Source organism: Tachyglossus aculeatus, chromosome X1, assembly GCF_015852505.1.
Source record: "Tachyglossus aculeatus isolate mTacAcu1 chromosome X1, mTacAcu1.pri, whole genome shotgun sequence".
In the NCBI taxonomy this organism is placed as follows: domain Eukaryota; kingdom Metazoa; phylum Chordata; class Mammalia; order Monotremata; family Tachyglossidae; genus Tachyglossus; species Tachyglossus aculeatus.
Window position 1 is genome coordinate 40,706,941 of NC_052101.1, and position 23,713 is coordinate 40,730,653.

At 48.6% G+C, this 23,713-nt stretch overlaps 1 protein-coding gene across 4 annotated transcripts in view; it reads left to right on the forward strand.

The window, feature by feature from the left end:
• Positions 1-16,598: 16,598 nt before the first annotated feature.
• The window catches only part of JAKMIP2 (janus kinase and microtubule interacting protein 2), a 151,934-nt gene continuing 144,819 nt past the window's right edge, over positions 16,599-23,713 (forward strand). For all 4 annotated transcript variants that reach the window (XM_038740377.1, XM_038740378.1, XM_038740376.1 and 1 more), the window contains exon 1: positions 16,599-16,934. The gene's annotated coding sequence lies outside the window, so the exon portion shown is untranslated. The remainder of the gene's footprint in view (positions 16,935-23,713) is intronic.

Here is a 23,713-nt window from a genome sequence, read left to right on the forward strand (position 1 = left end):
AGCACTGTACTAAGCGCTTGGGAAGTACAAGTTGGCAACATATAGAGACAGTCCCTACCCAACAGTGGGCTCACAGTCTAAAAATTAAGACTGTGAGCCCCAGCTGGGACAACCTGATGACCTCATTTCTCCCCCAGTGCTTAGAGCATAGTAAACGCTTAACAAATACCATTATTACTATTATTATTATTACTACTGGGGGTGTCGACAGTTTCTGAAAGCGCAAGAAGGTGGGAGGGAAAATGGAGGTGGGAGGCAGAGACTGGAGGGAGGCAGCAGAGAGTGAATAGAGAGGGAGGTAGGTCGAGGCTGGGGCTGGGAAGTGTGGGCCGGGTGATGATGGGCAAGGGCAGAGCCAGATGTCGGGTAGCTGACCAGAGGGGAAAGCACAAGGCTGGCTGGTGGATGGTCAGAGTTCAGGCCAGGAGATGAGGGGGCCTGGGGAAAGGAGACCTGGGCTGTTGGGGGATGCACCTGGTAGCTGAATGTGCATTCTGGTCATCATCATCATCAATCGTATCTATTGAGCGCTTACTGCATGCAGAGCATTGTACTAAGTGCTTGGGAAGTACAAGTTGACAACATATAGAGACAGTCCCTACCCAACAGTGGGCTCACAGTCTAAAAGGGGGAGACAGAGAACAAAACCAAACATACTAACAAAATAAAATAGACTAGATATGTACAAGTAAAATAAATAAATAAATAGAGTAACAAATATGTACAAACATATATACATATATACAGGTGCTGTGAGGAAGGGAAGGAGGTAAGATGCGGGGGATGCGGAGGGGGACGAGGGGGAGAGGAAGGAAGGGGCTCAGTCTGGGAAGGCCTCCTGGAGGAGGTGAGCTCTCAGTAGGGCCTTGAAGGGAGGAAGAGAGCTAGCTTGGCGGATGGGCAGAGGGAGGGCATTCCAGGCCTGGGGGATGACGTGGGCCGGGGGTCGATGGTGGGACAGGCGAGAGCGAGGTACGGTGAGGAGATTAGCGGCGGAGGGTGCGGGCTGGGCTGGAGAAGGAGAGAAGGGAGGTGAGGTAGGAGGGGGCGAGGGGTTGGACAGCCTTGAAGCCCAGGATGAGGAGTTTCTGCCTGATGCACAGATTGATTGGTAGCCACTGGAGATTTTTGAGGAGGGGAGTAACATGCCCGGAGCATTTCTGGACAAAGACAATCTGGGCAGCAGCATGAAGTATGGTGACCAGTGGGGGAATCTAAAGCCCACCAGTAGTGTCCAGATTGGGTCAAGCCAGATGTGGGGAGGAGAGGGGACAGCAGCAAGCAGAATGCAGAGCCCATCAGTTGGATAAACTCGATCCACGGGTAATGGTCAAGAAGAGAGTAGAATCTGAGAGTAATAATAATAATAATGATAATGATATTAAGTGCTTACTATGTGCAAAGCACTGTTCTAAGCGCTGGGGAGGTTGCAAGGTGGTTGTCCCACGGGGTGCTCACAGTCTTAATCCCCATTTTACAGATGGGTACTGAGGCACAGAGAAGTGAAGTGACTTGCCCAAAGGTCCACAGCTGACAATTGGCGGAGCCGGGGTTGGAACCCATGACCTCTGACTCCAAAGTCCGTGCTCTTTCCACTGAGCCACGGTACCCGGGAGCAGTGTATTTTGGGGGTCAGAAAAGGATGGGACACAGGAACTGTTTCAAGTGGCCAGATCCAGGGCAGCCACACAGTGATTCTGCCCCATGGAGTCAGAGCCTTAGAGAAATGGAGAAAGGGAGGTGAGGGATAGGGTGGTGGGGATGGGACCTGAGCCGTGAATCACGACCCAGTGGGTCTGACCCACTGTCCACCCGGCCCACGATTTTCAGCTACACAACTCCCTGTGGAAATGAACTCCATATTCTTCCTGGTTTAGATGGGATCGCCCTGACACTTTGCGGTCCAGCTTTGGGTCCTTCAGAGCATGTTCATGTCTCGAAAATCCTAAAGGGATAATGTGGAGGGAAACTGCCCAAACATCTCAGCCTGTTGGAAAGGTCAGGGCAGGAGGGGAGGCTGAATCTCCAATCCCCATTCCATGTGAGTGGTGGGGAGAAAGGAGTCAAAATGAGAAGCAGCATGGCCTAGTGGATAGAGCACGGGCCTAGAAGTTGTAGGACCTGGGTTCTCAAGCCAGCTCTGTCACTTGAATTCTGTATGACCTCGGGCAAGTCGCTTAAATTCTCTGTGCCTCAGTTTCTTCATCTGAAAAATGGGGATTCAATAGTTGTTCTCTTTCCTACTTCGGCTGTGAGCCCTATCTGGGACAGAGACTGTATCTGACTTGAATGTTTTGTATCCACCCCAGTGCTTAGATTGGTGCTTGGCACATAGTAAGCCCTAAAATACCATAAAAAGGGGGAAAAAATGCAAGCCCTGGTCTCTGTGTTCTGAGCCCAGATCCCTGTCCCTTTGATTATCTTGCAACCTCTCCCACTTCTGCCCATCACTCTTACCCCGAGACTCTCTGTCTCTCCCCTTCCATCCTCTTTCCCTTTCCCACCCTGATTCCCTGATACTTTTCTTCCACTCGAGGCAGGCCTGCCCCAGAACACGGAAGGGTTGCCCTGTGGCTTCCTCCAAGCTCTAGACGGTAAGCTTACTGTGGGCAGGGAATGTCTGTTATATTATTGTATTGTACTTTCCCAAGCGCTTAGTACAGTGCTCTGCAGACAGTAAGCACTCGATAAGTACAGCAAACTACAACGCTTGCTTGGTAAACTGGGGCGGGAATGCAGGCATTCAGGCAGCTCGAATCCCACTCTGACTTTATATATAGATGACCCAGTTAAAAAGAAAAAAAAAAATCCACATTCAGTGCAATAGAGTTTCAAGTGGAGTTGCTTTAAAATGGGCCAGCTGATATAAGTGTAGGAAAAGAGGTGTATTTAGAGGTTCAGCGTGAATGTCAGAGCCAGGATAGAGCGGAGTTGGTTTTTTTTTTCAATCCCATTAGACAGGGAGTTCCTGGAGGGCAGGGAATGTTTGACTCTCTCAAGTGGTTAGTGCAGTTTTCCTCCAGAAAGAATGAACGACACTTCTAGCATATGAATTGGTGAGTTAAGGAGTCGATATTAGCACTAAGAGGTCTCCTTAGTCGTTTGGATCAACGTAACTGTGGAATTTCCCTCTGACCTGCCTCTGTCCAGCCAAGATCCCAAAGCCAGAGGTTTCAGGCCTGTTTCCCGCCTCTGATTAAGCCCTCATTTCTTCTCCCACTCCTTCTGCGTCATCTTTGCACTTGGATTTGCTCCCTTTATTCTAGACTGTAGGATCGTTGGAGTCTGGAAACTTGTTTACAAACTTTGTTATAGTGTACTCTCCCAAGCGCTTAGTACGGTGCTCTACACATGGTAAACACACTAGCACACTTTCCCCCCACTTCAAAGCCCTACTGAAAACCCACCTCCTCCAGGAGGTCTTCCCAATCTGAGCCTCCCCATCACCCCACTCCCTCCCTCTGCTCTACCCCACTCCCTGCCCCACAGCACTTGTGTATCTATGTGCATATTTATTATTCTATTTATTTTATTAATGACATGTATCTATAATTCTAATTATTTACAATGATGCAATCGATGCCTGTCCACTTGCTTTGTTTTGTTGTCTGTCTTCCACCTTCTAGACTGTGAGCCCGTTGGGTAGGGATTGTCTCTATTTATTGCCAAATTTTACTTCCAAGCGCTCTGCACAAAGTAAGCGCTCAATAAATATGATTGAATGAATAAGCACTCTAAATATGATTAATTGGGGGAAACAGCTGGGGTGGTGTTAGCTATCAGACCTCAGCAGCTGTTCCATTACCAGCTACAAAACCCAGCACAATAAAGCCACCCCCCACTGCCTGGAGCTGAGCCTTAATATTCATAATTATTAGCATTATATTACTATTGTGATTGCACTTTTTATGGTACTTTTTAAGCCCTTTGTTCCCGGCACTGTACTACGCTCTGGGGTAGATACAAGATAATCAGGTTAGACATAGTGCCTGTCCCACAGGGAGTTCACAGTTTAAGTTGAAGGGAGGAGGATTTAATCCTTATTTTACAGATGAAGTAACTGAGACCCAGAGAAATTAAGCGACTAGCTCAAGGACACACAGCAGGAAAATGGCCAGGCTTTGAACGCAGCTCCTCTGATTCCCAGGCTCACGCTCTTTCCGCTAGACCACACTGCTTTGAGCTGTTTATCAATTCAGAAAAGCAGTGTGGTACAGTGGGTAGAGCACGGGCCTCGGAGTCAGAAGGTCTTGGGTTCATTCATTCATTCAATCGTATTTATTGAGCGCTTACTGTGTGCAGAGCACTGTACTAAGCGCTTGGGAAGTACAAGTTGGCAACATCTAGAAATGGTCCCTACCGGGCAACGGGCTCACAGGCTAGAAGGGGGAGACAGCCAACAAAACAAAATAGGCAGGTAAAATAGATAAATTTTTATCTAAAAATAAAAATCTACCAGTAAAATAGATAAATAAAATTATAGATGTAGTCATTCAATCATATTTATTCTAACCCCGGCTCTGCCTCTTGTCTTCTGTATGACCTTGGGCAAGTCACTTCACTTCTCTGGGCCTCAGTTACCACATCTGTAAAAAAAAAAAAAAATAGGGATTAAGAGTGTGAGCCCAATTTGGGACAGGGACTGTGTCCAACCTGATTAATTTGATCTACCCCAGTGCTTAGAACAGTGCTTGACACATAGTAAGCACTTAACAAATACCATTATTATTATTATTATCATTATTAATAAGAATCTAGTAGGTGCCAAATTCAAGTTCATCTGACTGGAGTGCCATCTTTGTGACTGCAGGTAGATAATAATAATAATGTTGGTATTTGTTCATTCATTCATTCAATCGTATTTATTGAGCGCTTACTGTGTGCAGAGCACTGTACTAAGCGCTTGGGAAGTACAAGTTGGCAACATATAGAGATGGACCCTACCCAACAATGGGCTCACAGTCTAGATGGGGAAGACAGACAACAAAACAAAACATGTAGACAAGTCGTCAGAACAAATAGAATTAAAGCTAAATGCACATCATTAACAAAACAAATAGAATAGTAATCATCTATACCTCCCCAACTGCTTTGACGGCAGCCACTAGTACAAACTTATTTGATGGAAAAAAATGATATGTAATGGAGACAATGAGCGCTTACTATGTGCCAAGCACGGTTCTAAGCACTGGGGTAGGGACAAGGTCATCAGGTTGTCCCCCGTGGGGCTCACACTCTTCATCCCCATTTTACAGATGAGGTAAGTGAGGCCCAGAGAAGTTAAGTGACTCGGCCAAGGTCACACAGCTGACAAGCGGCGGAGCCGGGATTAGAACCCATGACCTCTGACGCTCAAGCCCGGGCTCTTTTCACTTTGTTTCCTCCCACTGTGACATAGGAAAATGCTAGGTGTCCTTTAAGGCTGGGCACTGGGTCAGACCGTGTTGGAGCTGGGAAAGGACCTCAGTCCCCAGCAAACCGGACAGTGTGGAAGACTCCATTTCACCTTGGAAAAATGTGCAGGCAAGTTCGGAATGAGTGAGGAAAAATCAATCCATGAATGGCATTCATTTAGCCACCAGCCATGAGCAGACCACTGCAACAAGGAGTGCAATAGGTTGGGTAGGGACTGTCTCTATGTGTTGCCAACTTGTACTTCCCAAGCGCTTAGTACAGTGCTCTGCACACAGTAAGCACTCAATAAATACGATTGATTGATGGTGATGATGAAATACGTTCAAAACGCGTTAGGCCAACGGTTTCATCCTCTCTGGGCTACCCCACCCTTCCCTACTTCATGGGATGTTGTGAGGACCCTGGGGACAGCGATGAAAACTTAGAAGACGCTTCCTTTCCACATCAACGTGGCTCAGTGGAAAGAGCACCGGCTTTGGAGTCAGAGGTCATGGGTTCAAATCCCGGCTCTGCCAATTACCAGCTGTGTGACTTTGGGCAAGTCACTTCACTTCTCTGGGCCTCTGTTCCCTCATCTGTAAAATGGGGATGAAGACTGGGAGCCCCCCCGTGGGACAACCGGATCACCTTGTAACCTCCCCAGCACTTAGAACAGTGCTTTGCACATAGTAAGAGCTTAATAAATGCCATTATTATTATGATCAATTAATGGTACGCATTGAGAAGTTTGTTCTGACCACTGTACTGAGCACTTGGGAGAGTCCATTACAGTTACCCTCAATGCAATCTGGTCTCGGTTCCACCAGTGCCCCAGCAGGAACACAACTGGCAAGGAAGAGAGCACATGAGTGGTGTTATACAAATCGTTCGCTCTAAAATCGGCTCCTTCGCGCAGGTTCTTGATCTTGGACTGACGCTCGTCAGACATTCATGATGGGAGGTGCCGTCATCATCATCACAGGTGGGTTTTTCATATGATTAATATTATTAATAATAATTATATTAAGTTTTTACTATGTGTCAGGCCCTGTACAAAGCCCTGGGGTAGATACAAGATAGGTCCCACGTCGGGTTCACGGTCTAAGTAGGAGGGAGAACAGGTGTTGAGTCCCCATTCAATACCCGAGGGAAATGAGGCACAGAGGGAAGTGAAGTGACTTGTCCAAGGTCACCCAACAGAAGAGTGGTGGAGCTGGGGTTAGAATCCAGATTATCTGACTCCCAGTGGAAAGAGCCCGGGCTTTGGAGTCAGAGGTCATGGGTTCCAATCCCGGCTCCACGAATTGTCAGCTGGGTGACTTTGGGCAAGCCACTTCACTTCTCTGGGCCTCAGTTCCCTCATCTGTAAAATGGGGATTAAGACTGTAGGCCCCCCGTGGGACAACCTCATCACCTTGTATCCTCCCCAGCGGTTAGAACAGTGCTTTGCACATAGTAAGCGCTTAATAAATGCAATCATCATCATCACTTGGCCAAACTGCTTCTCTAGCTGTTCTCATTCATAATGATAGAATTGTTCTATGTTGTAAGTAGATGTTCTGGGACATTTTTGTACATGTGCACCTGAGCTTGTGCGCTAGTTTGACATGAATACAAGTGTCAACTAATTGCGACAATGCAGTCCACCTATTGGATCTGAGTCAAAATGCTACATGATGGTCAAACAGCTACTTGATAAGCTTTAGAAACCAGAGCTTCTCCTGCTGGAATTGATTCACACCACCAAGTCTCTGTCCCTTCCCCTTAGGCAGCCATCTCCTCCATCAGTGTTATTTATTGAGCACTTACTGTGTACCAATCACTGTCCTAAGCTCTTGATAGAGTACAAAATGAGTAGGTAGACACCACCCCTACCCTCAGAGAGCTTAAAATCTAGTGGGCACACGTCTCGCATTTCTACTGCACTTTCTCAAGTGCCCAGCACTCCAGAGGTGCCCAGAAAGTATCGTTACTTCTATTGCTATTTCCTAAGATCTCAATTGTTGCCCACCCCATTTCAGAGAGTTTGAGCAATGGAAACCCCAGAAGTTCAGCCCGAACCATCCCAGTGGATCTTCCACTTTAGGGCAGAAATGAAGAGGCAGACCCCAAAACGGTGTCAATCCATCAAACCAGTGAATACATGGAACCAGCAGGGAAGAGCTGATGCACCGTACGGTAGGAACTTAATCCCATAACAGTCTTTTTGTCCTCACTCACACTCGCAGTTCGACCTCCCTGTCTTGATATCACTTCCAGTGCCAATCAATCAATGGCATCAGCCAATACACTTCACTCCTCTAATGCTAACTTTTGCCCTGTGCCTTGATCTCATCTCTCTCACAGCCGACCCTTCTCCCACATTCTGCCTCTGTCTTGGAACACTCTCGTTCCTCAAATCTTACAGATAATTACTCTCCTCTCCTTCAAAGCCTGATTAAATAATAATAGTAATGGCATTTATTAGGTGCTTACTATGTGCAAAGCACTGTTCTAAGAGCTGGGAAGGTTACAAGGTGATCAGGTTGTCCCACGGGGGGGTGCTCACGGTCTTAATCCCCATTTTACAGATGAGGGAACTGAGGCCCAGAGAAGTTAAGTGACTTGCCCAAAGGCAAGATATTAAAGATATTAAAGGTATCTTGCCCAAGATATTAAAGGCACATCTCCTCCAAGAGGCCTTCCTCGACTAAGCCCCCCTTCTTCTCCCACTCCTGCATCACCCTGACTTGCTCCCTTTGTTTTTTCCCCTCCTCCCAGCCCCACTTTTATTTTTTATTAATGTCTGTGTCCCCCCTCTCTAGACTGCAAGCTCGTTGTGGTCAGAGAATGTGTCCAATTATCGTGGTACTCTTCCAAGCATTTAGTACAGCGTGGCTCAGTGGAAAGAGCCCGGGCTTTGGAGTCAGAGGTCATGGGTTCCAATCCCGGCTCCGCCAATTGTCAGCTGTGTGTCTTTGGGCAGGTCACTTCACTTCTCTGGGCCTCAGTTAACTCATCTGTAAAATGGAGATTAAGACTGTGAGCCCCCCGTGGGGCAACCTGATCATCTTGTAACCCCCCAGTGTTTAGAACAGTGCACATAGTGAGCACTTAATAAATGCCATTATTATTATTATTATTATCACAGTGCTCTGCACACAGTAAGTGCTCAGTTAATACAATTGAATGAATGACTCCTTACCGAGTGCAAAACACTGCCCTCTCCCAAGCGCTTGATACAATTGAGTTGAAAGACACATTCCCTCCCCACAAGGAGGTTACAGTCAAGAGGTGGAGTTTACAGTTTAGAGGGGCGTGTATATGTATATCTTTATAGGAATTTAGTCACAGAAGACCCACCCCAACGACAGAGAAGCAGGTAGGAGGATCTAGGCAAGATGGGGTGACTCTGTACAGCGCTGATCATTTCTCACCTTTGAAGCAAAGCTTTGGGGAGCCCCAGCTCAGTTTGCTACCCTTTGAACTCCAGCTGGGGTGGTCCTCCCCTTACCTTCCCAAGGGTTTCCCACCAGGTGAGATTGGCTTCCTGGTTCTCGTATCTCTGGTAGCCTAACCCTTTTGTTGACCGGCTCTCGATCCGAGTTCGGAGAAGTTTTTGGCCAGGGATCCCCCCGTCCCTCCAGCCAGACGGGTGTCCAGCTGAGGTTCGGGAGAGTTCGAGGGGGAAGAACCACTGTCACCAAGGAAGGGTCTCCTCCTGGCTGGCTGTCAATCTCAGCCCGAAGCTAGAACGATATATGATCTGAGGTCCCGCTAAAACAAAGACAACAGAGCTTAATCAATCAATCAATCAATCAATCGTATTTATTGAGCGCTTACTGTGTGCAGAGCACTGTACTAAGCACTTGGGAAGTACAAGTTGGCAACATATAGAGACAGTCCCTACCCAACAGTGGGTTCTCCCTCCACAAAACACATGCCCCAATGAGACTTTTCATTCGTTTTGCTACATGCATAATTTTAATGCACTTTCAGTTATTTTCTGAGGCCTATATTTTTTTAAGTTATTATTCAGTGACATTTACGAAGTGTTTGTTAGGGGCCGAGCACTTGGATGAATCTAAGATGACCAACTAAGGAGTTGAGAAGCTGTGTGGCTTAGTGGAAAGAGCCCGGGCTTGGGAGTCAGAAGTTGTGGGTTCTAATCCCGGCTCCACCACTTGTCAGCTGTGGGACGTTGGGGAAGTCACTTCTCAGTGCCTCAGTTACCTCATCTGTAAAATGGGGATGAAGACTGTGAGCCCCATGTGGGACAATCTGATAACCTTGGACCTACGCCAGTGCTTAGAACAGTGCTTGGAACATAGTAAGTGCTTAACAAATACCATTATTATTATTATTTCCACACTGAGCTCATAATCTAAGATATAGGGAGAATGGGTATCTTATCCCCATTTTGCAGAAGAGGAAACTGAGGCCCAAAGAGGTTAAGTGAGTTGTTCACGGTCACACACAGCAGCTCAGTGGCAGAACTGGGACCTGAGCCCGAGTCTCATACTCATCCCACTGAGCCACACTGCCTCTCTACTGTATTCTGGTCCTGAAGAATGTCTTTGCTGAGGGCTAGGCTGGGCCAGGATGGCCATATTGCCTGCAGTTGAGACTTCTTTATGTTAAACTTCGGACCAAACAACTCAAGATGAGGGGCACTCCCGCCCAACCCCTCTAAGGCACTGAATCCCAAAATGGCCCCATGAGGAGCTGTTGAATTATGGCCCGTGACCCTTTTTGGTGGTGGGGCACCCTGGAGAGTGTGGACATTTATTTTATTTGTACGTATCTATTCTATTTATTTAATTTTGTTAGTATGTTTGGTTTTGTTCTCTGTCTCCCCCTTTTAGACTGTGAGCCCACTGTTGGATAGGGACTGTCTCTATATGTTGCCAATTTGTACTTCCCAAGCGCTTAGTACAGTGCTCTGCACATAGTAAGCGCTCAGTAAATGCGATTGATGATGATGATGATGATGATGATGACATGGAAAGGGGCAGAAATTTGGGAGCCCCCAAACCACCCTCTGTGGGGGGGAAGGAAAAGGTTTAAATTGAGAAAAATCCACCCAAAGCCATGATTCCCCCAAGGCCACGCCAGCCTTCATTCAATTGTATTTATTGAGTGCTTACTGTGTGCAGAGCACTGCACTAAATGCTTGGGAGAGTACAATATAACAATTAACAGACACATTCCCTGCCCCGATCCCGGTCTGTCCCTCGACATCCAACCAGGATGCAAAATTCATTCAATCGTATTTATTGAGTGCTTACTGTGTGCAGAGCACTGCACTAAATGCTTGGGAGAGTACAATATAACAATTAACAGACGCATTCCCTGCCCCGATCCCGGTCTTTCCCTCAACATCCAACTAGGACGTGAAATTCATTCAGTCGTATTTTTTGAGCACTTACTGTGTGCAGAACACCTTACTAAGCACTTGGGAAGTTGGCAACATATAGAGACGGTCCCTACCCAACCTCAGGGGCAGGATAGGGGAGGAGCAGCAATGGGAGCTGAGCAGAAACTGGAAATTTCCACCATTTCCTAGGCGGCCCGGGGGGAACTGAGCGGGGGCATTGTCAGTGGGTCAGAGAGCCCTCTCGACTGCTCGGAGACAGGTGAGCTCTCTTGGAGGAGCCGTTCAGCTCTTTAGACGGCAGCCCTCCTTTTTCCCCCCGCGAGTTCTTCCAGTCTACGGTTGTCTGGGCAGCAAAGTGTGTCGTCTTGAAAGGATTTTGCTAATGTGGCTGCTTGGCAGTCTAGTCACAGAGGGCGTTTGCAGGGCTAAGAAAAAGGTTTCAAATTCCCTCTGCAGCCAGACACCCAGGACTTGCGTTTTCTTTCTAAAATCTATGAGGAAAAGCAGTTTGGTTCCTATTACTGGTAATCTACATTTGGTCAGAGACCTTAGGAGTCATAGTGGGCTTTGGACTTACTCTGCTGAGAGTGTGGAAAGGAAATGTTGACCCTCATTGAAAGGACAAAAGTCTCCGTATCCTCTCTTCTGCTTAAAGACGTTCCATAGACACCCAGAATGGATTCCGTTTTTTCACATCGCTAGGGGAGATTTGGAGAAAGCCAATGAACCAAGGGGCTGGGGCTAGTTCAGACCATCAAACCATCTAAAAACTCGGTTGAATTGGGTTGGTCCCCTTTGGAAATGTTAGGCCAATTTTGTTCAATCAGAAGCAGTGTGGCCTGGGGGGTAGAGTAAGGGCCTGGGTTCTAATTCCCGCTTTGCCTCTTGTCTGCTGTGTGACCTTGGGCAAGTCAGTTTGCTTCTCTGTGCCTCAGTTCCCTCATCTGTAAAATGGGGATTAAGACCGTGAGCCCTAGGTGGGACAGGGACTGTGTCCAAACCGATTTGCTTGTATCCACCCCAGAGCTTAGTACAGTGCCTGGCACTAGTTAAGCACTTAATGAATGCTGTTACTGTTATTAGTGTTTTGGGTCAACCATGGACAAATCTCACGGTCGTTTGGGTATGAAGATGATTGTTCCTTGTAAGTGATATTTTATCCCTGGGTCGGAATGGCTGATAAGGCCTCTGTGAGATGTGTGATCCTTCCTCCTTTGTGTTTTTGGAAAGATTGGCCATTGCTCTGTTGATGCATTTGCCTATCACAGTGTCTCTCTTCCTTCCTCCAGTTTGGTGTCATGATTTAATCAAGCAATCAACTAATGGTATTCACTGAGGGCTTACTGTGCGCAGAGCACTTAACGTAGCACTTGGGAGAGTACAGTCGAGTTGGTGTATATGATCCCTGTCCTCAAGGAGCTTACAATCTAGTGGGTGACCCTCCCAAAATTTGTATTGTAAATGGTTACCCCATTTCTGATTACCTCCTGCCTGGTTGTTAGATAGCAGGGCAGGCGGCATGTCCTAGTGGAAAGTACCTGGGAATAAGAGTCTGGAGACCTGAATTTGTTTGAGTCTTAACTTAGTCACTTGCCTGCTGTGTGAACTTGGCCAAGTCACTGAAACTTCTCTGGGACTCAATTTTCCGGGACAGGCACCTTGTCTGTTCTGATTGTAGTGTATCTACCCTGGCTCCCAATACAGGGCTTGGCACTCAGTGGGCACTTAAATAACATTATTATTACCGTCGTCCTCGTCTTTAAAATGGTAATAAGGTAGATTGTGAGCCCTGTGTGCCACAGAAACTGTGCCCAGTCTGGTAACCTTGTATCTGCCCCATCGCTTAGCATGTGTTAGCCATAATTATTATGTCTCAGTTAAACTGTCCAAGACCACAATGATGCATCTATTCAATAAATAGGATTTACTGATCACCTCCTGGTGGAGTACAATAGAAACAGAAGACACTATCCCTGCCCTCAAGGAACTGTAAGATACATATACACAAATGAAGATAGACATGTGCTGAGAATAGGAATGAAAATACCTAAGGGTGTCTATTGATGCAGTTAGAGTGTCAAGAATTAATCAGGGAAGACTTCCTGGAGGAGATGGGATCTAGGAGGGCCAGGCTGACTTTAGAATGGCTGTGCACTCCCATTCCAATCAATCCGTCCATTTCAGTCGTATTTATTGAGCTCTTAATCTGTGCAGAACACTATACTAAGTGCTCAAGAGGAGCAGGAAGCCTGGGTGGGTACTCCCTGTTGGCACCTTCTGACTGTCTCAGCATTTCAGCACAGTGCCCATAGGGATGGGGGAGTTATCAAGTGTTTAGTCCAGTGTTCGGCACTCAATAAATACCACTGATTACCAAACTGCACATTTCCAAACTGAAAGGAGCGGCTAGAAAAACAAGCAGCCTCCCGGAAGCCAAGAACCATCTCAAGCCGAGTGTTGCTTCAGAACAAATCAGGCCACCCCAAGGAAACTCTGCTAGCACTGTACTCAGCCCTTAGGAGAGTATAAAAGAATAAAGTCCTGCATTCCCTGCCCTTGAAAACTTCACAGTCTAATGGGGGAGACGGTTGATTTTAAGTGAGAACAGGGAGAGGTGAAAGCATTAGGACCACAGTTTCCTCTTCCACCTGCCCCCTCTGAGGACCCAAGTAAGACCTGGCTACCATCTCACAGGCCCCTGTCCAGACAGGAAACTTTCAGTTGGTGAATCTTAACATGTTTCCTTATAAACAATAATAATAGTATTTGTTAAGTGCTTACTGTGTTCCAAGAACTGTGTTATGCATGGGGTAGACACAGCCCCTGCCCCACATGGGGCTCACGGTCTAAGAGAGGAGAATAGGTATTTAATCCCCATTTTACAGGTCGGAAAAGTTAAATGACTGGCCCAAGGTCTCACAGGAGACAAGTGGCAGAGCTGGGATTAGAACCCAGGACTCCTGACAACCAGGCCGGTGGTCTTTTTCACTGGGCCATACTGCTTCTCAGTTTTATTGGAGCTTTGGGTTCAAGTGATCTTGGGGTTTTCTCTTCTCCCTGCACCTGCCTTCCCCCTTTAGACAGGAAGCCTTCAGTGGATCAGAGGCCGGGGAAGCAGCACGGCTTAGTGGAAAGATCACGGGCTTGGGAGTCAGAGGTCATGGGTTCTAATCCCCCCTCTGCCAGCTGTGTGACTTTGGGTAAGTCACTTCACTTCTCTGGGCCTCAGTTACCTCATCTGTAAAATGGGGATGAAGCCTGTGAGCTCCACTTGGGACAACCTGATTACCTTGTATCTACCTTAGTGCTTAGAACTGTGCTTGGCACATAGTAAGCACTTAATAAATACCATCATTATTATTATTATTATTCTGTGTGTTCTCCCTAGGTCAGAGGTTTGCCCACCATAACCACTCAAGGCATGGTTAGGATTGGGTTGGGGTTTTGGGGTGGGAGGGGGCACAACCATTGCTCCCTAATTTCTTACTATAACCCAGTTCACAATTCACTTCGCTAACTCCAACTAACCATATCCCGATCTCCTCCATCTATAATAATAATAATAATGATGGCATTTGTTAAGCACTTACTATGTGCAAAGCACTGTTCTAAGTACTGGGGAGGTTACAAGGTGATCAGGTTTTGTACCACGGGAGGCTCACAGTCTTAATACCCATTTTACAGATGAGGGAACTGAGGCCCGGAGAAGTGAAGTGACTTGCCTAAGGTCACACAGCTGACAATTGGCAGAGCCGGAATTTGAACCCATGACCATATCTCTCTGTCCATCCCTTGTCCACATACTCCCTCTGGTCTGGAACTCCCTCCTCTTTCTATACTCCCTCGCCCCTCTAGGCTGTGAGCTCATTGTGAGGAGGGATTGTCACTCTTTATTGCCATGTTGTACTTTCCCAAGCACTTAGAACAGTGCTTTGCACACAGTAAGCCCTTAATAAATATGACTGAATGAATGAGTGAATGAATGAATATACAACAGACAACTACTCTCCCTGCCTCCAAAGCCTTATTATAATCACATCTCTTCCTGGAGGCCGTCCCCCTGCTCCCTCTCCCTTCTTCGATGCCCTTTCGGATGTGTACCCTTCATTTTCTGGACTGTGAGCCCATTGCTGGGTAGAGACCGTCTCTATATCTTGCCAACTTGTACTTCCCAAGTGCTTAGTACAGTGCTCTGCACACCGTAAGCGCTCAATAAATATGATCGAATGACTAAATGAATGAATTTCCCCACCCTTAACTCCACAGCACTTATGTACAGAACCATAATTGATTTTAATGTCTGTCTCCCCCTCTAGACTGTAAGCTTCTTGTGCGCAGGGAACATGTTTACCAACTCTGCTGTACTGTACTCTCTCCAGCACTTAATACCGTGCTGTACACATAGTAAGCGTTGAATAAATACCACCGGTTGAATGAGCGGTTGGGAATGCAGAGCCGTTCGGCCTACTGGGAGAATTGGAGATTGAACAATTTGCCAACGCAGGAGGGGCGCTGCCACAGGGGCATCCACCTCAAACCTGAGCCGAGCTCCTGCCCCTCCGTGGATGGGATCGCTTCATTTTCTTTTTAATGGTATTTGTTAAATGCTCACTAGACTGTGAGCCCACTGTTGGGTAGGGATTGTCTCTATATGTTGCCAACTTGTACTTCCCAAGCGCTTAGTACAGTGCTCTGCACACAGTAAGCACTCAATAAATACGATTGATTGATTGATTGATTGATTGTGCCAGGCACTGTACTAAGCACTGGGGTGGGCATAAGTTAATCAGGTTGGACACAGTCCCTGTCCTATATAGAGCTCACAGTCTTAATCCCTCTTTTACAGATGAGGTAACTGAGGCCCACAGAACCCAGAGAAATGAAGTGACTTGCCCAAGGTCACCCTGAAGACGAGTGGTGGAGCTGGGATTAGAACTTGGGTCCTTCAAACTTCCAGGCTTGTGTTTTATACATTAGGCCATGCTGCTTCTCACTCTGAGAGGAGAGAAGGAGGACCCACCCGGAATGCCCAGGGACAAAGAGAATCCACACTCTGCTACTTAAGCTGGTTTTTCCACACCCGGCGGACACTTCCCGGGCCAGGCCATTCCCAACTGCCTGCCTTGCGATCAGAGACGCTCGCCCACAGGCTCAGCTCACTGGCAGAGTTTAATACCCGTGAAAGACACAGAGAGACTGAGCTTTGAGGAAGCAAACCCTCCCAGCACAGGAAGCCCAGACCAAGCCCGGATTTGAGCATCGGGACTCTGGACTCCCATTTTCGTGGGCCGTCTCTCCTGGGAGGGCCCCGGGCTGGGGAGAGGGATGGCTGGGGAAAGGTTAGAGGCTGTGGAGCAGGCCACCTGGGTTCCCACTCTACCACTGCTCCTCTCTGGGTAACCTTTAGCAAGTTGACCTCTCTGGCCATCGGATTCTCATCATCTCCCAGACGTAAAAGTGTTCCCATGGTGGAACAGAGGCTCTGGAGCCCGAAGGTGCCTTGGCAGAAAAGCACCTTTATTATTATTTTATGACTCTGGGAATTTTTAATACAAACTCTGCGATAAACCCTGGGGTAGCTACAGCATCCAATAGGCCCCAGTTTTCGGATTCATTCGCATCATCTCCCTCATTCCGGGAGGATGGCGGATGCGGCTGCGGGATCGGTTTCAATCCAAGCAGCTTCCATCCGCCCAGCCTCTCCCTGGTCCTGCCCCCTTTCATTCTTCCAATCATTGCCATGGAAACCAAGCTGCCGCTGCTGCTGCTGCTGCTTCCAGGGCCAGGCCGGAGTTGCTTATCCAAGCCCTCTCTTTCTCGGCAAGGGTGGGGCTGCAGGGGGAGGGGGAGAGGAGTCGGAGGTGGTGTCTGCTGCCACTCAAAGCGTGGTGGGTCTCTCCCTCGCTTTCTTTCTCTCTTTCCCTCCATCTCCATCCCTCAGCCTCCCTGCCCGCCTGCCCGTCTCTTCTCCTCGCATCCTCATCCAGGAGGAGGGAGATGTCCGCCGTGGCTCCGGATGGGTGGGTGGTTTCCAGCCTCAGCATCACCAGCCAGAAAGGAGAAATCCCAGCAGCCCCTGCTGATGCTGGGCTCTGAGGCAGCCCCCAATTCAGCCCCCAGCGAAAATGGATCCATCCTGCTGCACCGTTTTCTCTTCTCGGCAGCCTCTCTGGGCGTCGGTGGGGTGAGTGTCCGGCCAGGCCTCACAAGGCCCGGCCTGTCCCTTTCATCCAACGCGGGCGGTGGCGATTGCGATCCCCGCTACCTGGGACGAAAGAAACGATGGAGAGATGGCGAGTGGAGGATGGAGGAGGGGAGGGGTGAGGAGGGAGGGGGCTGGAGGAGAGTGAAGGAAGAGGACCCTTCTTGGGGGCGGGCAGGAGGATGGGTGGGGGAATGTGCTTTGATTTCCCCTGCCCCAGATGGCTGGTTGCCTTTTTCTCCTTTCTCTCCAAAATTTCTGGGTGAACAAAGATGACTAGAGAGAATCGGTACGGTGCAGGGGATTCTTTCAGTGTGTGGGGCGCCCTCCTCCCTCTCCTTTCCCTCACCATCCCCCAGTAAATGCTACTTGGGGTGTTTCCCAGAACAGGGATCCTTTTCTTCTTATTTTTGTTCCGGTGAGAAGGGCCGTCTCGAGTTGGAGAATTTGCATTGTCCAAGATGTCTGTGGTGCCATTTACCTGATGTGCTTTACTTCAGTGGAATTGTGTATACACACCCGCAGCATAGATGTGTACCTGCGGGGATGTCCAGGCTGGAATTCAGATTGCTTCTGTGTGTGCATAAATTCATTCATTCGTTCAATCATATTTATTGAGTGCTTACTGTGTGCAGAGCACTGTACTAAGCGCTTGGGAAGTAAATGGCACTGTGCTTTGTGTGGGTTTTTTTCCAGGGTCTTCAGAGCTACCGGGAGCTTTGTGGGTATTTTCCTTAGGCCAGAGATCCCGAGGCAGAGGCTATTCTCCCCCACCCCCCTTTCTTTTAATGGTATCTGTTAAACACTTTACTGTGTGCCAGACACCAAATCTTGGATCCCGCTTGGATTTTGGCTCTTCTCCTTGGCCTTCCCTGGGGCAGGAAGAATGGTCGTCCCCCCCTTGCCGATCCACATCATGGCCCGAGATTCCCGCTGGCTGCTCAGTCCATCCATCCGGGGGGGGTGAATGACAGGTCAGTGAGGTAACGGCCCTGTAACTAGAAGGGGGTGCAGGTTGTCAGGGAAGGTGGCCGCAACGATTGTTTCCTAGCCCCACTCGTGCCCCGGTGCTCAGGTCACCCCACGGAACCGGCTGCATAACGCATTCATTTTGTCTGACAGCGCTTTTTCTTACCAGCTCCTGCAGCGACCGGGCACCATTTTACAACTGCCCTAGGCTAGGATCTGCGCGGCTGCTATTCTGAGGGGTAAAATAGGAAAGGAAAGCGGTGTTCTTGGGACCTCTGCCTACAGAAACGTAGTCATTTCCAAGTGAGTTTTGAATGAACAATGAAATGGGGTGAGAAGCCGGAGAGACAGAATCCCGGAGGGTGGAAGCGAGCGGAGGAGCTATTGTGGTTGCGACTGCGTGCTGGGTTGTGTGCAATTCCTTCCTAGTGTCCAGGCTTCAAGGCAGTCGGGTCAGGTATTTGTATGGGCCAGGTCTCCAAGATCACAATGAAGGCTCATCAATTCAAGGCTAGGAAAACTCCAGATTCCGCATCGGCATCCAAAGCGTTGTGTGTTTGCACGCACACATGCCTAGTGGATAGAGCACGGGCCTGGGAATCGAAAGGACCCGAGTTCTAACCCTTGCTCTGCCGCTTGCCTGCTTTGTGAACTTGGGCAAATCACTTAGCTGTGCCTCAGTTATCTCATCTGTAACATGGGCTGTGTCCAACCTGATTAGCTTGTATCTACCCCAAACCCCTATCAATAGTTATACACTGTTTTATGCATTCTGGGGCTTGCTTAAACCATTGCATTGTTTTGGATTTAGTGCAATTCACCGGAGACGCATTGCCCTGTAGGATGGGACACTTTTGACATGAGCTAGGCCACCTGCTTGGGAATGTTCGGAGAAGCAATGTGATCTAGTGGGTAGAGCATAGGCTGGGGAGTCAGGAGACCTGAGTTCTAATCCTGCCTCTGACACTTGCCTGCAGAGAGATCTTTGGCAAGTCACAACTTCTCTGTGCCTCAGTGTTCTCATCTGTAAAATGGGGGTTCAATACTTGTTCTCCCACTTCCTTAGACTGTGAGCTCCATATAGGAGAGGGCCTTTGTCTGATCTAATTGCACTGTATCTCCTCCAGGCAGAGTTTAGTCCAGGGCTTGGCTCATAACAAGAGCTTAGAAAATACCACGAGGAACCAGGCCCCGAGCAGACGGGCAGAAAGGGCCTGTGGGTTCTGACCCAGGTGGCCAGGGGCTTTTGGACTTTTCTTGGGAGGGGTTTCAGTCTGAGGGTTGAGTTCTTTTGGATTGGAGATGAGGGGAGAGTGAGGTGAGGGAAGGTGGGGATGAGGAAGGAGGCGATATTGGTGAGAGGGGAGAGGGGCTACTCCAAATTTTGTTTGGTGATGAGAGGTTTTGGCAGGGGCCGAGATATCGAGTCCCCTTCGGTTGGGTCACCGTGATGGAACTGTCCTCAGTGGGAGCATTTAGGGGATTGTTCTGCCCCAACAGCATCTATATCCCATGAGCTTGAACTACCTCAGTGGGGCAGAGGACCTACAGCCATTCAGAGAGGGAACTTAGCAAAGGAGGGCAGGTTAGGCCTGCCCTAGAGAAGGAGAGCAGGTCTGGGGAGGGCTGCCAGTGCTTGGGGCCTTTCCAGGTTTGGGGACCCATTCCCCCGGGAGCTGGACAATCTCATGGCTCCTCAAAGGTTTGGCTGGTTGGTGTGACTCTAAGCACAGAAAACCAGAGAAGCACATGGCCTAGTGGATAGAGAACGGGCCTGGGAACCAGACGGACCTGGGTTCTAATCCCGGCTCTGCCCCCTGTCTGCTTGTGTCATCTTGGACAAATCACTTAACATTTCTGCGACTCGGTTCCCTCATCTGTAAAATGGGGATTAAGACTGTGAGCCCCATGTGGGAACTAGACAGTGTCCATCCTGATTACTTTGTATCTACCCCCAGTGCATAGAACAATGCCTGGCATATAGTAACTGCTTAATAACACCATAAAAAAGAGGGACTGGGGTCTGTGGTGAGAGGAGGTGAAAGGGAGAGGGAGAGAGGAGAAAAGACAGTGCAGAAGGGGTTGGGGAAGCGAAAGGAGATGGAGAAGAGAGAAGGAAAGTGGTGTGGGAAGGAAAGAGAGAGGGATGGGAGATGAAGGGTGACCTCAGGATATGACTGTCCTTTGGTTCAGCACTGCCCTGCAGCAGTAGAGAGGATTCCTATTTCTGGAGCAGGTCGGCAAGACTCCTGCTGAAATGGTCCAGGTGGGAGGGCGGGGGCTGGGGCTTCTGGAATCCGACACTCTGGATCCCTCCTGGCCCTCCACCATTGCTGGAGGGTTCACTGAAGCTTCCAATGCAGTTCCAACAGTTCACTGTGGCCCGTGCCAGAAATCTCTGGGAATTCAGTTGGGGAAGAGAACGAGGAGGAGAAAGAGTCTGTCCACTCTCCGCCCCCTTCCCTTCTGCTGCTTCTGGGCTGCAACCATCATAGTTTTGGGTTCCCTCCCAGTCACCAGCGAAAAACAGAACCCTAAGAGGCCTGCTAGAGGATCTTTGAGACCATCCTCCTCACCAGGGTGGGACATCTGGTCCCATCCATAAATACAATCGAATTAGCACCACTGGCATGTCTGAGTCACCCTTGCCTCTCATGCCCCTGCTCCTACCCCCCTCTCCACAGATGCCCATAAGGGAGTCCGGACTTCTGGATCCTCCCTAGGCCATCCAGACTGGAGCCGAGGCAGCTCCGAGCAGATCTATCAGAGGACCTGGGTTCTAATCCCCGCTCTTCCACTTGTCTGCTGTTTGGCCTAGGGCAAGTCACTTACCTTCACTGTCAGCTGTGTGACTTTGGGCAAGTCACTTAACTTCTCTGTGCCTCAGTTACCTCATCTGTAAAATAGGGATTGACTCTGAGCCCCCCATGGGACAACCTGATCGCCTTTTAACCTCCCCAGCGCTTAGAACCGTGCTTTGCACATAGTAAACGCTTAATAAAAGCCATCATTATTATTAGTATTATTACCTTTTCTGCCTCATTGTACTTATCCAGTCATCAATCATATTTATTGAGCGCTTATTGTATGCAAAGCACTATATTAAACGCTTGGAGAGTACGATATAATAATAAACAGACACATTCCCTACCCCCAGTGAGCTTACAGTCCTATTCCCTTCCATCTAGGCTGTGAACCCTGCAGGACAGGGACTATGTCCAATATGATAACCTTGTCTCTATCCCAGAGCTTAGAACACTGCTTGGTACAAAGTAAGTGCTTATCAAATACAATAGTAATAGTGATAATAATAATCTGTGGGGGCTGTGACCCCTGACCCTCTGTCCTAGAGTGAGATTGGGTCTTCTTTTTCAGTGGGGTTTCCATTTCAGTGGGACTGTCCCCACACTCGATCTTTGGTACCTGTCTCAGCTAATGGGAGTGAGCTGACTGATTCTGTGTGCAACCCACTGTACTAGAGAAGCAGCGTGGCTCAGTGGAAAGAGCACGGACTTTGGAGTCAGAGGTCATGGGTTCTAATCCCCACTTAGCTGTGTGACTTTGGGCAAGTCGCTTAACTTCTCTAAGCCTCAGTTACCTCATCTGTAATATGGGGATTAAGACTGTGAGCCCCCCGTGGGACAATCTGATCACCTTGTAACCTCCCCAGTGCTTAGAACAGCACTTTACACATAGTAAGGGCTTAATAAATGTTATCATCATCATCATCATTATTATTATTATTATTACTAAGCGCTTGGGAGAGTACAGTATAACAACAGACACATTCCTGTCCACAGCAAACTCATAGTCTAGAGCCACTTTTCCCTGTCTCCCTCCTGAGGTGGGAGGAAGGGTAGAGAGAGAAGACGTGAGGAGGAGACTGGGGGGTCTCAGAAGGGCTGAGCTAGGGTGGTGTCTGGGGTTTGGGAGCAGTTAATAATATAATAATGATGGTATTTGTTAAGCGCTTACTATGTGCAAAGCACTGTTCTAAGCGCTGGGGAGGTTACAAGGTGATCAGGTTGTCCTACGGGGGGCTCACAGTTTTAATCCTCATTTTCCAGAAGGTAACTGAGGGCCAGAGAAGTGAAGTGACTTGCCCAAAGTCACACAGCTGACAGTTGGAGAAGCCGGGACTTGAACCCATGACCCCTGACTCCAAAGCCCGGGCTCTTTCCACTGAGCCACGCTGCTTGAACATTGCTAGCAGGAACCCCATTGCCATTCTCCTGTTGGCAGAGGCCATGCTGAACTTGGAAGTGTGGATGCAGATCTTTCATTCATTCATTCAATCGTATTTATTGAGCACTTACTGTGTGCAGAGCACTGTACTAAGTGCTTGGGAAGTTCAAGTTTCATTGCTCAAAGCTTGGGGATGGTATTTGTGCCTGACTCTAGCATAAAACGGGGGAGCCTCCAACACAAGTAGCACAGACCAGGGGCTCAGATCCCACCACCTGCTTTCTTTCCCATTTCCCCTTGCTCCCCAGCTTCCCTTTCTTTTCTCCTGTTTTTCCCCCTTCCTCTCTCCCTATTTGTTTCTCCTCTCCTTCCTTTTCTTCCATTTCTCTCCCCTTTCCATCTTCTCTCTTCCTTCCCCCTCTTCTTCTCCCCTTTTCCTTTTCTAGTCTCCTTTTTCTCTCTGCCCCCTCTGGTTCTCCCTGTTTCACCTCTTTGTGGGCAGGCAACATGCCCACTAATGGTTATATTGTACTCTTCCCAGTGCTTAGTACTATGCTCTGCACAGAGTAAACTCTCACAGTGGAATGAGCATGGGCTTGGGAGCCAGAAGTCATGGGTTCAAATCCTGACTCTGCCAATTTTCAGCTGTGTGACTTTGGGCAAGTCACTTAACATCTCTGTGCCTGCTACCTCATCTGTAAAATGGGGATGAAGACTGTGAGCCCCAAGTGGGACAACCTGATCACCTTATATCCTTCCCAGCGCTTAGAACAGGGCTTTGCACATAGTAAGCACATAACAAATGCCATCATTATTATTATTATTGGCTGGTTGATTGATTGCCGATCATGGCCAGATTCCTGCTCACTTTAGTTTGGAACTTTTTGGACAGGCTAAGCAACCGGCCATCTGATGAAACCGGGTAGCTTTTGTTAGCCACAATGGGCCTGGAAATACCCATCTTCTTGCACCGTTGGAGCTGGAGGCTGGGGAGTTGGGCAACCCCGTCGGAAATCTCTAGATTTCCAGCCGGCCAGAGGGAACACTGGGCCATCCAGCACAGGGGTCAGGAGACGCAGGCAGGCCCTCCCGCTCTCTGGGGCCATTCCCAGAGACAGGAACCGCGGAGAAATAGTGTGGCTTAGAGGAAAGAACATGGTCATGGGATTCAGAGGACTGGGTTCTAATATCGGCCTGCCATTTGCCTTGGGCAAGTCGCGTAACTTCTCTGTGCCTCAGTCCCCTCATCTGCAGTATGGGGTTTCAATACCTGTACTCCCTCCCTACTTAGACTGTAAGCCCTATGTGGGACCTGATTACCTTGTATCTACCCCAGCACTTAGTACAGTACTTGGCACAGAGAAAGCATCTATGAATTATGAAGCCAAAAGGATCTAAGCGGAGGTATTGTAAACTCTCCTGAAAACAGCTTCGAATGTCGCACGACTTCTTCCTTTGTGGTAGATTTGTCGATTCTCCAATCCACTGGCCTCCCAGGGTCGGCAGGTGCTGGGTTTGCCTGAGCTGCCCCCATAACTGCCCCGATGCCCACCTCTGCAGAAATGAAGCAGGGGATGCCAGCAGTCCCAGAGGGCTCTTTCTTATTA